This window comes from Somniosus microcephalus, chromosome 22, assembly GCF_052327205.1.
Source record: "Somniosus microcephalus isolate GS21.2 chromosome 22, FLI_Smic_1.0, whole genome shotgun sequence".
NCBI lineage: Eukaryota > Metazoa > Chordata > Chondrichthyes > Squaliformes > Somniosidae > Somniosus > Somniosus microcephalus.
In genome coordinates this window covers 61023543-61044855 of record NC_141008.1, presented here as the reverse complement: position 1 = coordinate 61044855, position 21313 = coordinate 61023543, and the positions used below count along the sequence as shown (strand labels likewise).

Here is a 21313-nt window from a genome sequence, read left to right as displayed (position 1 = left end):
TCTGCCTCTCCACCTCCCTCCTCCTTAAAACCCATCTCTCGAGACCATGCTCCTGATATCTCCTCTGCCGCCCATTTTTTTAATGACACCTCCTTGAGGCGTCGTTCTACATTAAAAGCGTTATATAAATGTAGGTTGTTATAGCTAATAGCTAGCTATAACAGGTTATGTATAGTGAAAGCTACCCTTCATAATGCATGTAGCTGTGAGGCAGCAATCTGAGCAAGAGAGTGGCACTAATTGGATAGCTCTTTCAAAGAGCTGGCACAGGCTGAACAGTCTCCTTCTGTGCTGTATGATGCTATGATTAACTATACCTTCTAGCTTAGTATCATTTGATATGTTAGAAATGTTTCTCTCTCTTCCCAATTGCAGGTCATTTGTAGATGGGGTGAAAAGTTGGGGCCCCAACACTGATCTCTGGGGTCACCACTTGCAGCTTCCCACCAGTCCAAGGATTTCCATTTATGCTGACTCTCTGCCCATACCTCTCAAACAATTTCCTATCCATGTCAATAGGTTGTTTCTAAGTCTGTGTCATAATTTTAACTATGGTGTGGAGATGCCGGAGTTGGACTGGGGTGGACAAATGTAAGAAGTCACACAACACCAGGTTATAGTCCAACAGTTTTATTTGAAATCACAAGCTTTCGGAGCGCTGCTCCTTCGTCAGGGCAGCGCTCCGAAAGCTTGTGATTTCAAATAAAACTGTTGGACTATAACCTGGTGTTGTGTGACTTCTTATAATTTTAACTAGCAATCTCTTTTGCAGGACCTTATGAAATGGCTTCTGAAAATCCACGCATTTGACATTTCTTTTCCTTTGTTCACAACCTCTCTGATTCTGTGAAAGAACTTTTATTTGGCTTCTTAGTCATGAGTTACCAAACCTATGCTGACTCTTATCAGTGTATACTTTTGCAAGTGGTCACTTGCTTTATCACTGATAACAGATTCTATCAATTTTTCCACTTCTGTTATTAAATTTACCAATGTTTACATAGTTTGTCATTTTCTCCTTTTCAACATCAGCAACTTCCATTTACATAGCACCCATAACGCAACAAAGTACCCAAGGCATTTCACAGAGGCGTGAAGAAATGGACACAGCAAAAGAAGGGCATTATAAGAACATAAGAAATAGCAGCAGGAGTAGGCAATTTGGCCCTTCGAGCCTGCTCTGCCATTCAATAAGATCACAGCTGATCTCCTACTTCATCTCCACTTTCCTGCACTATCCCCATATCCCTTGATTCCTTTAATATTCAAAAATCTATCGATCTCTGTCTTGAATATACTCAATGACTGAGCCTCCACAGCCCTCTGGGGTAGAGAATTCCAAAGATTCACCACCCTCTGAGTGAAGAAATTTCTCCTCATCTCAGTCCTAAATGGCCGACCCCTTATTCTGAGACGGTGACCCCTGGTTCTAGACACCTCAGCCAGGGGAAGCATCATCCCTGCATCTACCCTGTCAAGTCCTGTAAGAATTTTGTATGTTTCAATGAGATCACCTCTCATTCTTCTGAACTCCAGAGAATATAGGCCTAGTCTACTCAATCTCTCCTCATAGGACAATCCCTCACTCCATCCCAGAAACCAGTCTGGTGAGCCTTCGTTGAACTCCCTCTATGGAAAGTATATCCTTCTTTAGGTAAGGAGACCAAAACTGTACACAATACTCCAGGTGTGGTCTCACTAGGGTCCTATATAATTGCAGTAAGACGTCTTTATTCTTATACTCAAATCTTCTTGTAATAAAGGTCAACGTACCATTTGCTTTCCTAATTGCTTGCTACAGTGGATGAGTGCAGCTCCAACAACACTCAGGAAGCTCGACACCATCCAGGACAAATCAGCCCGTTTGATTGGCACCCCATCCACCACCTTAAACATTCACTCCCTCCACCACCGGCGTACCGTGGCTGCAGTGTGTACCATCTACAAGATGCACTGCAGCAACTCGCCAAGGTTTCTTCGGCAGTACTTCCCAAACCCGCGACCTCTTCCACCTAGAAGGACAAGGGCAGCAGGCGCATGGGAACACCACCACCTCCAAGTTCCCCTCCAAGTCACACACCATCCTGATTTAGAAATATATCGCCGATCTTTCATCGTCGCTGGGTCAAAATCCTGGAACTCCCTACCGAACATCACTCTGGAAGTACCTTCACCACACGGATTGCAGCGGTTCAAGAAGGCGGCTCACCACCACCTCCTCAAGGGCAACTAGGGATGGGCAATAAATGCTGGCCTTGCCAGCGATGCCCAGATCCCATAAGCGAATAAACAAAAATTACTTTTTGTTGTGTCCGTGTGTTAATGGAGACACGGAATGCAGGAGTTGGTTTAACAGATGTTTACTGAACAAAGTCTGGAGGTGAACTAAAAGATACAAGACACTATACAGGCTTATATAGCCCGAGTGGCCACTACCGGCATTACAGTACACAGGGGCTCTTAAAGGCACATACACCACAATTCCTCCCCTTTTAGACAACCAGTACATAACATTTTAAGTAATTGTTATTAACATGTGTACAAGAACAATAATCTACACATTTGCTGTAGTTAACCAATTATAAGTCAGTCTCTCTGGAGGCTTCCTGACTCGGTCCGGATAACGCCTCGGTGGTGTAGTAGTTTTCGGTGGTGTAGTAGGTTCTTTTGGCAAGGTCGATTCGGCTTGAATGCCAGTGTCGGGTTCATCTGGTTCCAGTATTACCGGATCGGAGGTAGATACTATGGGTATCTCTGCTTCATCATTAGGCGTATAGAGTGGTGGTGTAGGTTGTCCCTTTTCGGATGACTCTATGATCTGGTCAGCATGGCGCCTTATTATGCTTTCTCCAATGTCCACGGTATACATCAGCGGTCCTAATCGTGTGCAAATAGTTCCAGGCTGCCATTTCTCGGTACGGTAGTCCCGGGCCAAAACTTGTTGACCTATCTGGAAGGTTCTAGTTGGCCTTTCATTCATGCCTTGAAATTGCTGGTTCTCTACATCCCTTCTGATGTTTGGCTTGATCAAATCCAGCCGGCATCTTAGTCTTCTATTGAAAAACATCATGGCGGGAGTTTGGTTTGTAACCACATGTGTTGCATTCCTGTATGCAAACAAGAAGTTATCTACCTTATGCTGTAGATTTATGTCTTCATTACCCATGGCCTTTATGGCCTTCTTGAAGGTCTGGACAAACCTTTCAGCCAATCCATTGGTGGCGGGATGGTATGGGGCGGACGTGTAGTGCTTAACCCCATTGTTTTTTAAGAACTTCCTGAATTCTTTGGACACAAATTGTGGTCCATTATCAGAATAGATCTGTTCAGGCAGCCCATTCCTGGCAAATATGGTCCTTAATACTGTGATGGTTTTTTCCGTGGTGGTGGAGGACATCTTTATTACCTCCGGCCACTTGGAGTGTGCATCAACCGCGATTAAGAACATTGAGTCCATAAATGGACCAGCAAAGTCGATGTGTACCCTTTGCCATGGAGATGAGGGCCACTCCCATGCATGTAGAGGGGCTTGTGGTGGGGCGTTTTGGACCTTCTGGCATCCTAGACAGCCCTTGGTCATTTCTTCGATGTCTCCATCGATACCTGGCCACCATACAAACGCTCTGGCTAGGTTCTTCATTTTCACTCCACCCAGATGCCCCTTGTGAAGCTCCTTTAGCACTTTATCCTGGAGTTTGGGTGGAATCACCACTCTGGATCCACACATCAAGGTTCCTTGGCACACTGATAGCTGTTCTCTTCTTTGCGAGAATGCTGGCAACAGTGGTTCGCCATGTGCTGGCCATCCCTTCACCGTTAAATCGTAGACTCGTGAGAGTCGGGTCATTTCTCGTTTCCTTTTCAATGGTAGAATTTGTTACTGGTAGACATTCCATTATGGTTGAGTGGAACATTTCCACTGGGTCCACTGTAGGTGCCTCTTCTACCGTTGGCAATGGTAGACGCGATAAACCGTCAGCATTTCCATGCTGTTTTGATCCTTTGTATTCTATGTCATATTGGTGTGTCCCTAGGAAAAGGGACCACCTCTGTAGCCTTTGCGCTGTCATAATGGGAACGCCCTTTTTAGGGTTGAATATGGAGACGAGGGGTTGATGGTCAGTCAACAAGGTAAATTTTTGTCCGTGTAGGTAATGGTTGAATTTCTTCACTCCCCATACCAGGCTGAGTGCTTCCCTGTCGATCTGGGCATAGTTACGCTCAGCTGAGTTCAATGAGCGTGACGCAAAAGCTATCGGCCGCTCCGAGCCATCAGGGAATCTATGCGATAATACCACTCCTACGCCGTAAGGGGATGCATCACACGCCAGTCTGATTGGCAGTGATGGGTTGTAATGAGCCAAAACTTCCTTGGACGTGATCAAGCCTTTACATTTATGGAAGGCACGTTTACAGTCTTCGCTCCATTTCCAAATTACTCCCGTTTGTAGCAGTTCGTTAAGAGGGTGCAGAACAGTTGACAAGTTCGGTAAAAATTTATGATAGTAATTTATCAATCCCAGGAACGACCTTAATTGTGAGACATTTTCAGGTGCTGGGGCTTTTATGACCGCTTCAATTTTTTCAGGTGACTTATGCAACCCTTCTTCGTTAATTATGTGGCCACAATATGATATTTGTTTCTGGAAAAATTCGCACTTGGGGCGATTTGCTCGTAGGCCCCGTTCTCTCAGCCTAGTGAGCAACTGCTCCAAATTGGCAAGGTGCTCGTTGTCGTTTTCTCCTGTTACAAGGATGTTGTCTAGGTAGCATTGAGTCCCTGGAATCCCTTGCAGGACTTGCTCCATAGCCCTTTGCCAGATAGCTGGAGCTGATGCTACTCCGAAAACCAGTCGATTGTACTGGTACAGGCCTTTGTGTGTGTTTATCGTGAGATACTTTTTAGAGGCTTCCTCAACCTCCATCTGTAGATATGCCTGTGCCAAGTCAATTTTGGTGAAACGTTTCCCTCCGGATAGTGAGGCGAAAATATCTTCTATCCTTGGAAGAGGATACTGTACCGTGTGAAGGACTGGGTTTACAGTCACCTTGAAGTCCCCACAGATGCAAATTTTTCTCTGTTCTTCAGGTTTATCATTATTCAACGTTTTCTTCATGACCGGGACGACGGGTGTTGCCCACTCGCTCCAATCTATCTTGGATAACACGCCTGCCTTTTCCAAATTCTCCAGCTCTGCCTCGACTGCTGGACGAATTGCGTATGGCACCGGCCTTGCCTTAAAAAACTTGGGAATTGCCGCATCTTCCACTTTTATTGAGGCGGTGACGCCTTTCAAAGTCCCTAGTTCCTGTTGAAACACTTCTTTGGCGTTGGCCAAGATGTCTTTTAATCGTTCAGGTTTGACGTCATCATCATTTTTTTTCTCACTGGTCACCGTCAGTGCCTGAATGGAGTGCCAGTCTAAACGTATCTTCCTGATCCATTCACGTCCCAACAGCGGTGGACCACCATCTTGCAGAACGTATAAATACAACTTCTGTATTTCCTTGCCGTTGTATACAACAGGCACCCTTATTTTCCCTCTGGGGTATACTTTCTGCCCCGTATATGTCTTCAAGATAATGGATGTGTCTTTCAAAGGTATATGCGGAAATAGCCGCTCGTAACCCCGTCGACTTATGATGGTCAGAGCTGATCCTGTATCTAGCTCCATTTTAACTGGGGACCCCGCTATCGTGAGGGTAACCCAAATGGCCTGGTAATCTTCTTTGGCAATTACATTATGTAATTTGAGAGAGCTTAGTCTCTTGTTTCCGGAGTCGCTATCGCTCTTCTGGTCTTCGGAGCTACTGTCCGTCATCATTTGTACCTTTCTGTACTTTTCCTTATTGATTTTTTTTCTGTCAGTGGATTTTTTGTTTCCAGATCGGCATACACGTGTAATGTGTCCCATCTTTCCGCATTGCCTGCATGCTTTGTCCTTGAACCAGCAGTCCCTCTGGTAATGGGTGGATCTGCCGCAGCGATAACATCTCTCGAAACCCCGTGTCATTTCATGGATGCCGCAGTCCTGTGACTTTTGCTGTATCTCTGCAGCTCCTCTTGCTGCTGCTTCGTATGATACAGCTACACTGAAAGCCTTGTCCAGTGTCAAATCTTTCTCAGAAAGTAGCCTTTTTTGTGTTCCTTCACTTAGGAGACCGCAGACGAATTTGCCTGGTAGAGAATCTGCCAGTCCTGCCCTGAATTGGCAGTGTAGGGTATCAACAATCTCCTTAAAATTCTTGTCCATCGGTTTGGCTGGAGTGATTAAGTTTCGTAACAGCCTGTATGTCCTTGCGCCCATTAGATTTAGAAGTACCGATGCCTTTTTATCATCCTCTATTTCATTCGCTGTGCAATATACCTCCACTCTTTCCACATATGTGGTCCAATCCTCTATATTGCTATCGAAATCAGTAATATTGCCAGTCTTAGGCATCCTGAAAAAAAATGGCGCCTCCCGCGCTTTCCTTCCCCGCAGAAAAAAAATGGCGCTTCCTGCCGCTGTCGCTTCTGACAACGCTGTTCTCCGCGGTTTTTATTTACATAGGTATTTTTAATAGGTGGAGACTCGTTCCCGCCGGACTCTCTGGGACTTTTCCCTCCCTCTGCTTGGTCCGAACGCCGACCTGCTTTGCAGTGCCGGCTGTCTCCCGAGTGCTCCACCCTCTGTCTCCGTTTGCCTCCGCCTTCGCTGCTTGGCCCCGCTGCAGAGCCAGCCGATGGAGCCCCAGCCCGCCGCCCAGGAAGGATTATTGCAGTACCTGCCACCAGCTCGGCTAGCTGGTGAAACCACAGTTTTAAAAAAAAATTTCCTTTCTTGTTTTTCTTTGACTTTCGTCTGAGGAATCGATCTCCTTGAGGTGCTGCCGAATTGCAGGTAAGTCCGTTTCCAATTCGTCGCCACTGTTGTGTCCGTGTGTTAATGGAGACATGGAATGCAGGAGTTGGTTTAACAGGTGTTTACTGAACAAAGTCTGGAGGTGAACTAAAAGATACAAGACACTATACAGGCTTATATAGCCCGAGTGGCCACTACCGGCATTACAGTACACAGGGGCTCTTAAAGGCACATACACCACACTTTTGCTAATCTTTTCCCTTTTACATACCTATTGAAGCGTTTACAGTCTGTTTTTATGTCTCGCTAGTTTACTCTCATTCTATTTTCCCTTTCTTTATCAATTTCTTATAGGAGGGAGTGACCAAAAGCTTGGTTGAAGTCGTGGGTTTTAAGGAAGGTGTTAAGGGCGAGGGAGGCAGTGTGAGGCAGGGGAGTTTAGAGAAGGATTTCCAGCAGGTGGGACTTGCGCAGCCAAAGGCATGGCTGATGACGGTGAGACGAAGGGAGGGAGGAATGCACAAAAGCCTGGGATTGTGACTGGAGAATTTGGGTTGGGGGTGTTACAGGGGTCACAAAGGTTTTTAAGTGGGGGAGGGGGGGATTGTGGGAGTGAGGTCCTGTAAAGATAAAGACAAGAATTTTAAATTTGAGATGTTGGAGGAGTAGGAATCAATGCAGATCAGTGAGGACAGGATAATGAACAAGAGACTTGGTGTGGGATAGATTATAATAGCCCATGCCAGCCTAGAGCAGTAGCTGGAGAACATCCAGTTTTGGGAATGATAGGGGCAGGTAACGGTTATGCCATATAAATACCAAAAAGAGAGAGCCCTGCCATCTTTCCTTGACCTTCAATGCCATCACCATTGCCGAGTCCCCCACCTTCAACATCCTGGGGGTGTCACTGTTGACCAGAAGTAGACCTAGGCCAGCCAAATCAACACCGTGGCTACAAGAAAAGGGCAAAGGCTGGGTTCTCTGTGATGAGTAGTTCACTTCCTGATCCCTTCTAGCCTCTCCACCATTTGCCGGGTTAAAATCAGGAGTTTGATGGAATTGGTGACTTTGTCAGTGAACTCAGTATCCACTACCGTTGCACTGTGGCTGTAATATCTACAATTTACAGGATGCACTGCAGCAACTCGTCAAGGTTACTTCAACAGCACTTCCCTCACCTGCTACCTCTACCAAAGAGAAGGACAAGAGAGAGAAAAAAAGAAAGACTTGCATTTATATAGCGCCTTTCACAACCATTGGACGTCTCTAAGCGCTTTACAGCCAATTAAGTACTTTCGAAGTGGCGTCACTGTTGTAATGTGGGAAATGCGGCAGCCAATTTGCGCACAGCAAGCTCCCACAAACAGCAATGTAATAATGACCAGATAATCTGTTTTTTTGTCATGTTGATTGAGGGATAAATATTAGCCCAGGACACCGGGGATAACTCCTCTGCTCGTCCTTGAAATAGTGTCAAGGGATCTTTTACGTTCACCTGAGAGAGCAGACGGGGCCTCGGTTTAACGTCTCATCCGAAAGACGACGCCTCCAACAGTGCAGCACGCCCTCAGCACTGCACTGGAGTGTCAGCCTAGATTTATGTGCTTAAGTCCCTGGAGTGTGACTTGAACCTACAACTTTCTGACTCGGAGGCGAGTGTGCTGCCCACTGAGCCACAGCTGAGAGGCAATGTTGTGGGAATACCATCACCTCCAAGTCACACGTCATCCTGACTTCGACATGAATTGCTGTTCCTTCATTGTCGCTAGGTCAGTATCTGCAATACCCTACACCATTGTGGCAGCGCCATCACCACAAGGACTGTGTCAGTTCAAGCCCAATAGTTTATCCATTACAATTTTTCTGATCATACAAATGCACTTTACTATTTCCTAATCGTCCCTCGATTTTAAAATTCTGATCCTTGTTTTCAAGTCCCTCCATGGCTTCACCCCATCATATCTCTGTAACCTCCTACAACCCTCCAAGATTTCTACGCTCCTCCAATTCTGGCCTCTTGCGCTTCCCCGATTTTATTTGCTCCACCATTGGTGGTCGTGCCTTCAGCTGCCGTGGCCCTAAGCGCTGAATTCCCTCCTTAAACCTATCCACCTCTCTCTACTTGTTTTTCCTCCTTTACGATGCTCCTTAAAACTTGCCTGTTCTGCCCCAATACAGGTTGAGCATCCCAAATCCGGCAACCTCGGGGCCGAGGCCGAGCCGGTTTTCGTGTTTTTCCAGACTTCGGAACATGTTTCTGATGTCCGGAAACGCCCAAGCCCAGGTTGCGATATTTCCGGACTTCGGACATCAGAAACACATAGAAACATAGAAGATAGGAGCAGGAGTAGGCCATTCGGCCCTTTGAGCCTGCTCCGCCATTCAATGTGATCATGGCTGATCATCTAAATTCAGTACCCTGTCCCTGCCTTTTCCCCATATCCCTTGATCCCTTTAGCCTCAAGAAATATATCCAACTCTTTCTTGAATATATTTAATGAACTGGCCTCCACCGCCCTCTGTGGCAGAGAATTCCACAGGTTCACCACTCTCTGGGTGAAGAAATTCCTCCTCATTTCAGTCTTAAATGGCTTACCCCTTATCCTTAGACTATGACCCCTGGTTCTGGACTCCCCGGCCATCAGAAACATCCTTCCTGCATCTGGTCTGTCCAGACCTGACAGAATTTTATAGGTTTCGATGAGATCCCCTCTCAATCTTCTAAACTCCAGTGAGTATAAGCCCAATCGACACAATCTCTCCTCATACGTCATTCCTGCCATCCCAGGTATCAGCCTGGTGAATCTTCGCTGCACTCCCTCCATGGCAAGAACGTCCTTCCTCAGGTAAGGTGACCAAAACTGCACACAATACTCAAGGTGCGGTCTCGCCAAGGCCCTGTACAACTGTAGCAAGACATCCTTGTTCCTGTACTCGAACCCTCTTGCTACGAAGGCCAACATACCATTTGCCTTCTTAACCGCCTGCTGCACCTGCATGCTTACCTTCAGCGACTGGTGCACAAGGACCCCCAGGTCTCTTTGCACTTCCCCTTCTCCCAATCTATTGCCATTCAAATAATAATCTGCCTTCCTGTTTTTGCCACCAAAGTGGATAACCTCACATTTATCCACATTATAGTGTATTTGCCATGTTTCTGCCCAATCACCCAACCTGTCCAAATCGTACTGGAGTTTCCCGACATCCTCCTCGCAGCTTACCCTCCCGCCCAGCTTTGTGTCGTCTGCAAATTTGGAGATATTACATCCAATTCCCTCGTCCAGATCATTAATATATATTGTGAACAGCTGGGGTCCTAGGACCGATCCTTGCGGTACCCCACTAGTCACTGCCTGCCACTCGGAAAACGACCCGTTTATTCCAACTCTTTGCTTTCTGTCCGCCAACCAGTTCTCTATCCAAGTCAATACCTTGCCCCCAATCCCATGTGCCTTAATTTTGCACGCTAATCTCTTGTGTGGGACCTTATCGAAAGCCTTCTGAAAGTCCAAATACACCACATCCACTGGTTCTCCCTTATCTATTTTACCAGTTACATCCTCCGTTCCGAGTCCGGAAATGCCTGGGCCCAGGTTGCGCTATTTCCGGTTTTTGGTAACCCTCCCTCAGGGTGTCCGGATTCCAGAACATTTTATGGATTCCGGACCTCTACCACCAAACGTCCCAAAGTCTGGATTCCAGAACATTCCGGATTCCGGAACTCCGGATTTGGGATGCTCCACCTGTATCACCTTATGTGGCTCAGTGTCAAATTTTGTTTGGTAACGCTCCTGTGATGTGCCTTGGGGCGGTTTGATATGTTAAAGAGGCTCTATAAATGCAAGCTGTTGTTATATGCAAGACTTTTAATATATTACTAGTCAATCTTCTACGGCAATTCACACACGGTGTCAAGACTGAGTGTAGTATTCAAGTGAAGTGGGTTTAGTGGACAAGGACCTGGGCTTGCAGACACAATTCAGTTCATATTTTAAAATTATATACATCTATCTCTATTTTTATATAAATACTTTGAATTTATATTATTATTTATAATTAAATAGCAACTTTAATGGCAGTTCAGGAAGTAGAGTTGGTGGAAGTGTAGGAGCTCTCCACCGTACAGGTCGAGGACCTGGAAACGGCAAAACTGATGCACTCGAACGCCATTATTGGTGGGAGGGTGTAATTACCTCATGACAAGTTTCAATAGGCAGTTTCCATTATAAATGTAAACCGAGGAATTTATAATGAGGAAAGTTGACACAAAAGTGTGACAAAAATGTGAGTAAGGTTTTGTATACAAAGTTGTGTAGATGTAAGATTTTTTATATATTATACACTTTGATTGTACAGTGCTTGCAAAGAATACATTGTATATTGGGTTTATTGGTGTGGCTGCATATACACTGGGAGCAATGTGTAACTAAGTGTTGAAGCACTTTGGTCTTGGTTCCCTGGATTGGGTCAGGCTGAGTGAGAATTGCAAGGGGCCCTTCCTACATTAATGGAGAGGTCTCGTTGGTTAGGTCACTAGGAAGCACATTTTAAATGGCGGAAAATGTTTATTCTTTGAACAAACCTGAAAAATTGAAATTTCACAAAATAGCTGTTTAAAAAGCTTTGACACGGTAGACAGCACCATTGTCTTCCAATGTTTCTCCTTTGTTCAGCTTAGTGGGATTGTCCTTGTTTGGTTCGACTGTTACCTATCTGATCGTAGCCAGAGAATCTCCAACAATGGCTTCTCTTCCCACCCCCACCCCCCCATCCTCATTTACATGCTGTGCCTTAGTGACAACATATGCAAACATGGGGGTCAGCTTCCACATAAACACTGATGACACTATCTCTGTCTCTCCAGCTCCTCTATCTCTCCTCCACCTCTCGACCACACCTCTGCCTCCATGTTGTCAGGCTGCTTGTCGGACATCCAGTCTTGGATGAGCCTCAATTTCTTCCAGTTAAACACTGGGAAGACTGAAGCCACCATCTTTGGACCCTGCCACTAACTCCGAACCCTTGCCACCAATTCCATCCCCTTCCCCAGCAACCGTCTCAGGCTGAACCAGACTGTTGGTAAACTTAGCGTCTTATTTGACCCTGAGCTGGGTTTCTGACCTCACATCCTGTCCATCTCAAAGACCATCTACCTCCACCTCTATAACATTGTCTGGCTTTGGCCTGTTCCAGTCCATCCACAACTGTGTCACTTCCAGACTTGACTATTTCAATATAACAACAGAAAATGCTGGAAAAACTCAGCAGGTCAGGCAACATCCGTGGAGAGAAATTAGAGTCAACGTTTCGGGTCGAAACCCTTTTTCAAAACTGGAAAGGAAATAAAATAGATCGAAGGCAGGGCTGCGATAGAACAAAAGAAGTAAAGAGGTATTCAAAACCAGACGAGATGGTAATAGGACAGTGGAGACAAAAGACGGCTCAGATTAGGTGTGAAGTGTACTGGCAGGATGGGAGACAGCTGCCATGTGGGAGAGAGAAAAAAGGAAAGGGGGGGGGGAAGGGAAGACCCAAAACAAAGGGGTGGAAAAAAAATATAAGTAAAAATGTGATCGGGGCTGAGGTTATGATCTGAAATTGTTGAACTCGATATTGAGTCCGGAAGGCTGCAAAGTGCCTAATCGGAAGATGAGGTGCTGTTCCTCGAGTTTACGTTGAACTTCCGTGGAACAATGCAAGAGGCCAAGGACGGTGAGGTCCGAGTGGGAATGGAGCGGTGAATTGAAATGACAGGCGACCGGAAAAAGGGTTGAGAAAGGGTTTTGACCCGAAACGTTGACTCTAATTTCTCTCCACGGATGTTGCCTGACCTGCTGACCCAGTATTTTCTGTTGTTATTTCGGATTTCCAGCATCTGCGGTATTTTGCTGTTGACTATTTCAGTGCTCTCTTGCCTGGCCTCCATAAACTTCAGCTTAACCAAAACTTGGAGTCTGCAAAGCATTAATCCCTTCACTTACATACCTGCCTGTGTTTGTCTAGCCGATCTGGCTGCATTATTTCTGTTAATTGAGGGCATTCATTTACACTTGAGTAAATTCAAATTAGGATGGTTGATGATTGGAGCTTGAATGAAGTGTTGCAGGAGCAGCCCAGTAGGGTGCATCACTTTCACACTAATCTTAAAGTGTGCTTTTTGTTGCCACAGATGGTTGCAATGTTCCCAACAGCAGTCCGTGGACCGTAGCTGTTTACAGTGCACGTTGTGCAGGGAATTGTAAATGTGCTAAAGCAGCCCATGAATGAGCTACTGTGTAGATTAATTTCGCAGTTTTTGCGATTACCCTGCAATGATTTGCAGTTGTATACATAGTTGTTTGTGGGATCTTGCTGTGTGCAAAGCAGCCTACGTCACAATGTTTACTTTAAAGTACTTTGTTGTGTGTAGAACGGTTGAGATGTTTGAGCGACTTCATAAAGCACTAAGTTAATGCAGGTATTTCTTTTGCAAAAATGTTCTGGTTGTACTGTAGTACAGAAGATACAACATTTACAGACTAAGTATATCCCATTGCAATATTAACACGTTCAAAGCCAAGTCTCGTCATCAAATTGCAGTTAATATGACGCTTGTAAAGCCTGGTTTCAGGATGATATAATTATATATAGTAGATTTTTTACCGTCTACATTCCAAGGCTCTGCTCTTTATTATTTTGCAGCATTTTCCCAGATCATTCAACGCTGTGTCGGTCTCCCTTTTATATTTGTTCAATGTGTTTAGTAGCTTTTTCTGGAACCAAGAACAGTTGTATGATCCTGCCAGACAAGGGCAAAAAAAAAAGAATTATTATACATTTAGTAACATAGCAATAATAGTCAAAATCTGAGTTCCACTGCAGTTTCTGTTAAAAGAAGGAAAATCTAGTTTTGCTGCAATGAAAATCAGGCAATTCAACAAGGTGTTTGTGGAATTATTATTGCAATTTTTCACACTAATTGCATATTTGCATGTAGTGTGAATTTAACCCCATCTCAAGAAGCTTTTTTTCTGCATAAAGCACGCTTGCACTTACTGAAAAAATTGTTCAAATGTTTTTTTGTGAAATGGTATGTATTATATGTGAAAATCAATTCAAGATTTTGTTTTTGTGAAATCACAACTGCTGCTTCAAACCCATTTTCAATCTTTAATGGCGCATGTTATGTGTGAAAAATTTCTGGCAGGCAAGTAAACAGCTTAAAAAAAATTAATCTGATTCGGCTGTAATTTGAAGCCATCATGAAAGTATTAACTTGGTGGAGAAATGGTGGAGGTGTTTGTGTCTCCTTAATTAGTCTTTGCAAACAGATCAAAGCGACTCTTTCAAAAATAACAAATGGTTTGCGGAATCTATGATGCCCTGGTTACTTGGATTTATGGGAGAAGATTTGAAAGACGTAGACTCCAGATAATGAATTAGTGCCTACTGGAATTCTGTTTGTGCTCGGGTCTTGCAGGCATTTATCTATCGGTCAGCGTTGCTTGTGTTGGCATTGCCTCAGTGCTCAGAGGTGCTGACAGATTTACTTTCCATTTTACAAAGGGCCTGTGCTTGCCTTTTCAAAGCAGGAGCTACATAATTCCTTGCGTTTGCATGCTGGAAAAGCAGGCACTTTTCTACTGTGTCTCGGCTCCTAACGCAGGGAAGGATCTGTCCTCTGTCCATCAGAAGACTTTTTGACAAAAAGAATAAGGAAGGAAGAAGGAAGGTACAGCCAAACAGTCCGTTCCTTTGTGTGAAGCGAGATGCAGCTTCTCTGGCGTTTACAATGTGGGGGCCGAGAGCAGCAAAAATACACAAACTGCCTTAAAAAGACACGTGTGACTGGAAATGAAGCATTTGTAACAGGATACTTACCATCCCCTCCCATTCACCTAACCATGAACGCTCAGTTGCCATCTCCTGTAATTTAACAGCGCATGTTTTAGGCAAGACATAATTCTACTGGTAATTGCAATTGCTGATCAGCACTTGTCTGAAGAGCACCTTCCTGATTGTAGTTTTGCAAAAGAAATCATTATATGTATGTAAATCTCCAATTACTTGGAGGCTCATGCATGTACATCCACGCCAGATGTGCTGGAGTGACATAGACTATGTCGAGAGCCTGCTCACAAACACTGATGTTTTTATTAATATTTCTGTCGCTCTATTAATTAGCTTTGTGTATAATGTGCACCTCTGGCACATTTGACATTGACACAATTTTTCTGTGATGCTACTTTTTCATGCCTATCTGTTATGCCTGGTGTCACATATCTTTGTGACGCCAGAAATCCCTTATTTTCAATGTTTTTTTTTCAAACCTACTTGTTAAACTTGCCACAGGCCGATTGGGCTCCTTCTCTGCTTTATGATCCCATTCAGTCCATCGTGCTTGTGCCGGCTCTTTGAAAGGGCTGTCCAATTAGTCCCATTCCCCTGCGCTTTCCCCATAGCCCTGCACTTTTTTTCCCCTTCAAGTATTTATCCAATTCCCTTTTGAAAGTTACTATTGAATCTACTTCCACCACCCTTTCAGGCAGTGCATTCCAGACCATAATATTACTCCCTGGTGAACTCTGATTCTCCCAGGCCCTTTGTTCCACCTCCAAACCGCAGTGGGGGTGTTGAGGCCTCGACGCCAATGTTTTCATTCTGTATTCGGTCTTCAGATGGCTTGCTCGCAGGTTGTCGGCTGGGAAGAGTGTTAACGTTTTATTGTCGGCCTTCGGAAGGCCTGACAAAAGTTCCCAGTCAGGAGTAATGATTAAAACATTTTTTTTTTAAACCCTGAGCTGCCCGTGTCCACAGGTCCTGGCTGGGAGCGCCCAGGAGCAGCTGTTAAAATAGAAAACCGGCTCCTCTGAAATAAATTAATTAAATAAAAATGGCCTCAGAGAATGGGCTTTTGATTAATTAATTCAATAGAATTCGCTTTCAGTTGGTCAGCAATTTAAAAGGAAGGGCTCAGAGAATGGACTTCAGTGAAATAATATTAAAACTGGCTGCCTGCCTGAGAAAGCGATCTTTCCACAGAGTAATGAATTAAATAAAATCGGTCTCTGGCAGGCCCATAACCTAAAATGTGGGAAGGGATGACTGAGGGACTTGGTCACATGGGCAAAATCGGTATATTAGAAGGAAGTGTATGAAAAAGTCATTAAAAAAAAAAAAACCCAAAATGTTTTGAAGTGCTACAAAGAGCTGTGAAACAGTGTGACAAAATCGGGACACAGGAGGAGGCAAGTGTGACAACAGGAAATGTGCGCTAAACACTAGACTTTTAGATAGATTGTGTATTATATGGCATAATGTTCTTGTCATTATAAAACATGTGTTCTCCGATTTACTGAGTGAAAATACAGCTTGCGGCTGCATCCATTTCAATTGCAAACGTCATGCAAGTATAGCGATGAAAAATTCACCTTTCCCTCCTCCCCTACCAAGTGATGGAGGTAGATGCCACATAGTTCCACGTGGTCCTGAAATTTCAATAAAATGCATTGCAAGGCCTGCCGTTCAACACCATCCTAACCCCCGCCCCCCACCCCACCCCACCCCCGGCCACCAAACAGACAGATTCCACATAGCCCAGGCTTTAAACCTTTTACAGGAAACTTTGGTTTATCCGGAGGTTGTATGTCCGGAAACCTCGATCTACCGGCAGAAATCAGGAGCCGTTTTGTTAGGTTTTTTTTCTTCTCGTGGCTTTGTTTTCAACAGTCGGGCTCTGGAAAGTCTCTCTGAAGCTGTTGCTAAGCTACAGAGACGCTTCCAAAGTACGGGCCGACTGTTTACAAGCTGTTGCTAAGCAACAGTGTTTGTTGTCAGATACGGAGATGAAAACCTCCGTATGCTTCAACATTAACTTTGTATGTCCGGCAGTTTTGATAGATCGGCACCAGCTCGGTCCCGTCGGTGCCGGATATAACAAAGTTTCCTGTAGATAGATTACGGACTTTCAGATCTTAAAGGCATGACATTCTACCATGACTAAAGTGAGTGTTCATTTCAGTCTATACAAAGCGTGTTTTATTATGTAGTATTTGAGGAATGATTGTGCTTGTGACAAAACTGAAGCACTTTTGCCCATGAAGGATTATTTACTGGCTCTTTATAGCTGGTCCCAGTACACCGGGTTAAAATTAAGTATTGCTAGCTAATTCATCAAACTGCAGCGAATACACATGATGGTCTGATAAACCATAGGCTATTTCATATGCATTAATGCATAATTAGGTGGTTCCTGTGGAAAAGAAAAGGAGATTTAATATGTCTGAATGCAAATTGATTAGTGCCACTCAGTCCTGCAGCATCCCTGATGGCTGGATAAGTATGGACGTTCTAAACCTACTGAATTTGGGCTTCAAAGTGTGCTAGAGATTACCTTGTGTACTAGAGATTACCTTGTGTACTAGAGATTACCTTGTGTACTAGAGATTAACTTGGAATTTGGCAGCCTATGAATGGCTGATTGCCTAAATGTAGTTGCGGAAAATACAATTTTTAAATGTTCTTTGTTCCGAGATGCCTTCAAAGGAATTGGGAGCTATATTTTGAGCTGTATTGCAACAAGATACAGTAGTCTGAAGCTGTCAGGGATACAAGGCTAATCATTGGCTTTGTCGTAGCACATAGCCATGTAAGGAGTAAGTGACAGTGTTTCTGGAGTCAGTTTTATGTTGAGGGTTAGCACAAGGGAAGCATTGTTTCTGACATTGCGAGGAGGGTAGTAAAGTTTGTAATTACTGTAGGTATACTGTTTGTACTGAGTGCTCGTCTTTTACCTGTTTAATGCTCAGTAGATTTTGTAGTTTAAAATCTAGTCCACAGTCTGATTTAAAAAAAATTATTCGCTTATGGGATGTGGGCGTCGCCAGCAGGGCCAGCATTTATTGCCCATCTCTAGTTGCCCTTGAGAAGGTGGTGGTGAGTCGCCTTCTTGGACTGCTGCAGTCCGTGTGGTGAAGGTACTTTTTGTGTTTATTCTTGCACCTGCCGAAGTTACGGAGATTTTGTGGCAACACGTGCTGTATTCAGTAATCGAGACTGTCTGATCAACCCCTGCTTCTCACTACATTTACCTAGATAATAGTCAATGATGATAAACTCTAGGAAAATATCTAGGGAGCAGTCCTAAAAACGGAATACATTGTGACCTGAGGCACAAAATCTGATGAATACATTGCTGAACCATCGCTTACTTTATAGATATAAACGAGTCGATCTGTCTGTCTCTCTGTCTGTCTCTCTGTCTGTCTCTCTGTCTGTCTGTCCTTCTGTCTGTCCTTCTGTCTGTCCTCACGTGTGCGTCTGTCCGGCTATGCGCTCGAAAGTTATAGAGCCTACCTACGCGCGTGTTACCTCCGAAGAAAGCTTACGCTTCCGGGACGGTCGTAAGCGTATTTACTTTTCGGTCGGACGAAAATTGTTCGCGCCTTATGCAAAAAACCTTCAAAATTAAACTCATTATCTGCTACTTAGCATTGATTGACTGACGTCAAGCTTTGACCAATCCTGTGCCGTCACGATTGACCAATCCTACAGTACAGTCCCCTGATGGTTGGCCAATTGGTGTGTGTGTGGGGGTGGGACTAATCGTTTTCATCTCGGGGATCTGGCAGCCATTGTTTCACTGTCATTACTTCAGCTTCCAGCTCAAACTACTTTGATCATCCAGCTTTGAAAAAGTTAGTATCTCTTTTAAAAATAACATAAGATTTACCAAAAACGTTTTATAAGTACTTTCACTTTCATCTTTCAAGGTATTAAAAGGTAGAAATCTTGCCCGGCAGCAGATTGAGAGAGGGACACAGACAGGGCCCAACAGCCTGGGACTCGATTTAAAATGTTGCCCGGCAGCAGATTCACAGAGGGACACAGAGAGGCCCCAAAGCCTGGCACTCGATTTAAACCACCCGGCCCAAAACAGCCCTGGCAAAGCCGGGCTCCCCCAGCTAGTTATATATAAACTAAGTATTACTGTCCTGTAACAGAACTATCCATGGAATATTTTCTTTAGTGGGTTTGTGTTTTCATAATCTTCCTTTAACATAGTGCCTTTGATTTGAATTTACCATGTGCCGTAATCAGAGTGCACCTTTTTAGCTGGTGAAATGCCTGATGTCTTGGAAATAATTCCTCTGATTGCTTTTCTTTGACTAGTAATGTACTGGCAATGCCGTTATGCTCAAATTATTCATTTTCCCCCCCCTCCCCACTGAAAATGATGATCTTTGGCATATCGAAGGAAAAAGAAAAACACGGCCAATGCATACAGATCTCTGGATTGTTGATGGGTTTTGCATGTGCTGTTATCTTATGTTATTTTTCTATTATTGTAACTTTCCTTAAATGAAGTATGTGTCTCTCTTGTCTCTTCACATGAACTGAACCATCAGTCACTACCATTTTGTTTCTGCACACCTGTGGTTGAAGCTGAGCACGTATTGACATCTTTACATTTGGAGGCTGTTTAAGGTCTGAACTATGATTTGCATTTGTGACCCTCATTGACCTGTGGGCTATTAATTGCTTTTTAGAAAATTTCTCCCATCACTTATGGAACTTGTATCTCTTGCTGACTTTCTCTACCATTCTACAAGGTTGGGTGGAAGGTTATTTTTTGTGCGTGAAACATCTCTAATTTCTCCCCAGACCACACGTGCAGTGAGAGCTTGACCCGCTCCAACCCTCTGGCAGTGTTGCTGCAAGATACACAACTGTGTACTTGGGAGTGGCAGTTTCTACACTTCTTTATTTCTCTCTTCTACAGTGGTGTGGCTGAGCTGAGCAATCCAGCTGAGTGGGGAGTTGGTCTAGCCACTCAATGGCGCTGCGCATTGGTGCTCCAACACGCTGCTTTGCGCTGAAGGACTTCATTTGAATATGTGAAATCTTCTGCAAGAACCTACTGCCATCTTGTATTCTGCTGACCTCAACTAAAGCTGATATCAGATTCTCAAAGGCTTGTCTCGTTGACAACAATTACTGCAGTCCATTTGTCTAAAGCTGAGTTTTCAAGCAACAACACTGTAATGTGTGCATGTGCTCAATGTTGTATGTACAATACCTGTACATATTTCCACTTCTGGGGAGTCCAAAACTAGGGGCCATAAATATAAGATAGTCACTGATAAATCCAATAAAAAATTTGGGAGAAACTTCTTTACCCTATACTCATTGGAGTTTAGAAGAATGAGAGGTGATCTTATTGAAACATATAAGATTCTGAGGGGGATTGACAGGGTAGATTCTGAGAGAATGTTTCTCCTCGTGGGGGAATCTAGAACTAGGGGCATAGTTTCAGAATAAGGGGGCACCCATTGAAGACTGAGATGATGAGGAATTTCTTCTCAGGGTCGTGAATCTTTGGAATTCTCTACCCCAGAGAGCTGTGGAGGCGGAGTCAGTGAATATATTCAAGGCGGAGATAGACAGATTTTTGAACTACAGGGGAGTCGAGGGTTATGGGGAGCAGGCAGGGAAGTGGAGCTGAGGCCAAGATCAGATCAGCCATGATCTCATTGAATGGCGGAGCAGGCTCAAGGGGCCGAATGGCCGACTCCTGCTCCTATTGCTTATGTTCTTACCCAGAGAGTGGTCAGAATGTGGTACTCGTTACCACAAGCAGTAGTTGAGGCAAATAGCATAGATGCATTTAAGGGGAAGCTAGATAAGTACATGAGGGTGAAAGGAATAGAAGGATATGTTCATAGGGTGAGATGAAGTAAAGTGGGAGGAGGCACGTGTGGAGAATGGACCTGTTGGACTGAATGGCCTGTTGGAATGTTTCTCTGCAGTAAATTCAATGTAATACACCTGATGATCCATCACAAAATGGATGAGAAATTTTACTTCTTTGGGGCGAGGGGTGGGGTGAGGTGAATAGAAGAATGTCCGAAATAATAAAAGTCTGAATAAAGTGGAGAACAGAAACCTAGGGATGCAGATTCTTAGATCTTTAAAGATGGGAGTCCAGGTAGAAAAGGCACTGTGATGTTGAATTTGTAAAAGACTTTGATTCGGCCACAGTTGGAGTACTGCAGTTCTGGACACCCCTATTATACAAAAGATACAGTGAATAGTCAGTACTATGATGCAGAGATTGAGAGAGAGAGAAAAATTGGGAGTTTTTTTTACCCTCACTGGAACAGACCAGGTTGAGGGACAATTTAATGGAAGTGTTCATAATTATGAAAGGTTTTGAGAGGGTGAATAGTGAAAGGTTGTTTGCACAGGTGAGTGAATCGGTAACAAGGAGACATAAACTCAGGATTATGACTTGGAAGGATGAAAAAGGAAGATTTTTTTTACACTGCGGTTATTAGAATGTGGAAGGCTTTACTATAAGTAGCTGTTGAGGCAGAGTTTATATTAGCATTTATAAAAGGAAACTGGATAACTATTTGAAAAGAAAGGAATATAAAAAGATATAGGGACAGGACAGGAAAATGAGTTTGAGTTGATATTTCTCTGGTTGA

At 44.2% G+C, this 21313-nt stretch overlaps 1 protein-coding gene across 3 annotated transcripts in view; it reads left to right on the top strand.

Moving 5' to 3' along the window:
* Window positions 1-21313, top strand: part of vps53 (VPS53 subunit of GARP complex) — a 254920-nt gene that overhangs the window by 7728 nt on the left and 225879 nt on the right. The window lies entirely within an intron of this gene.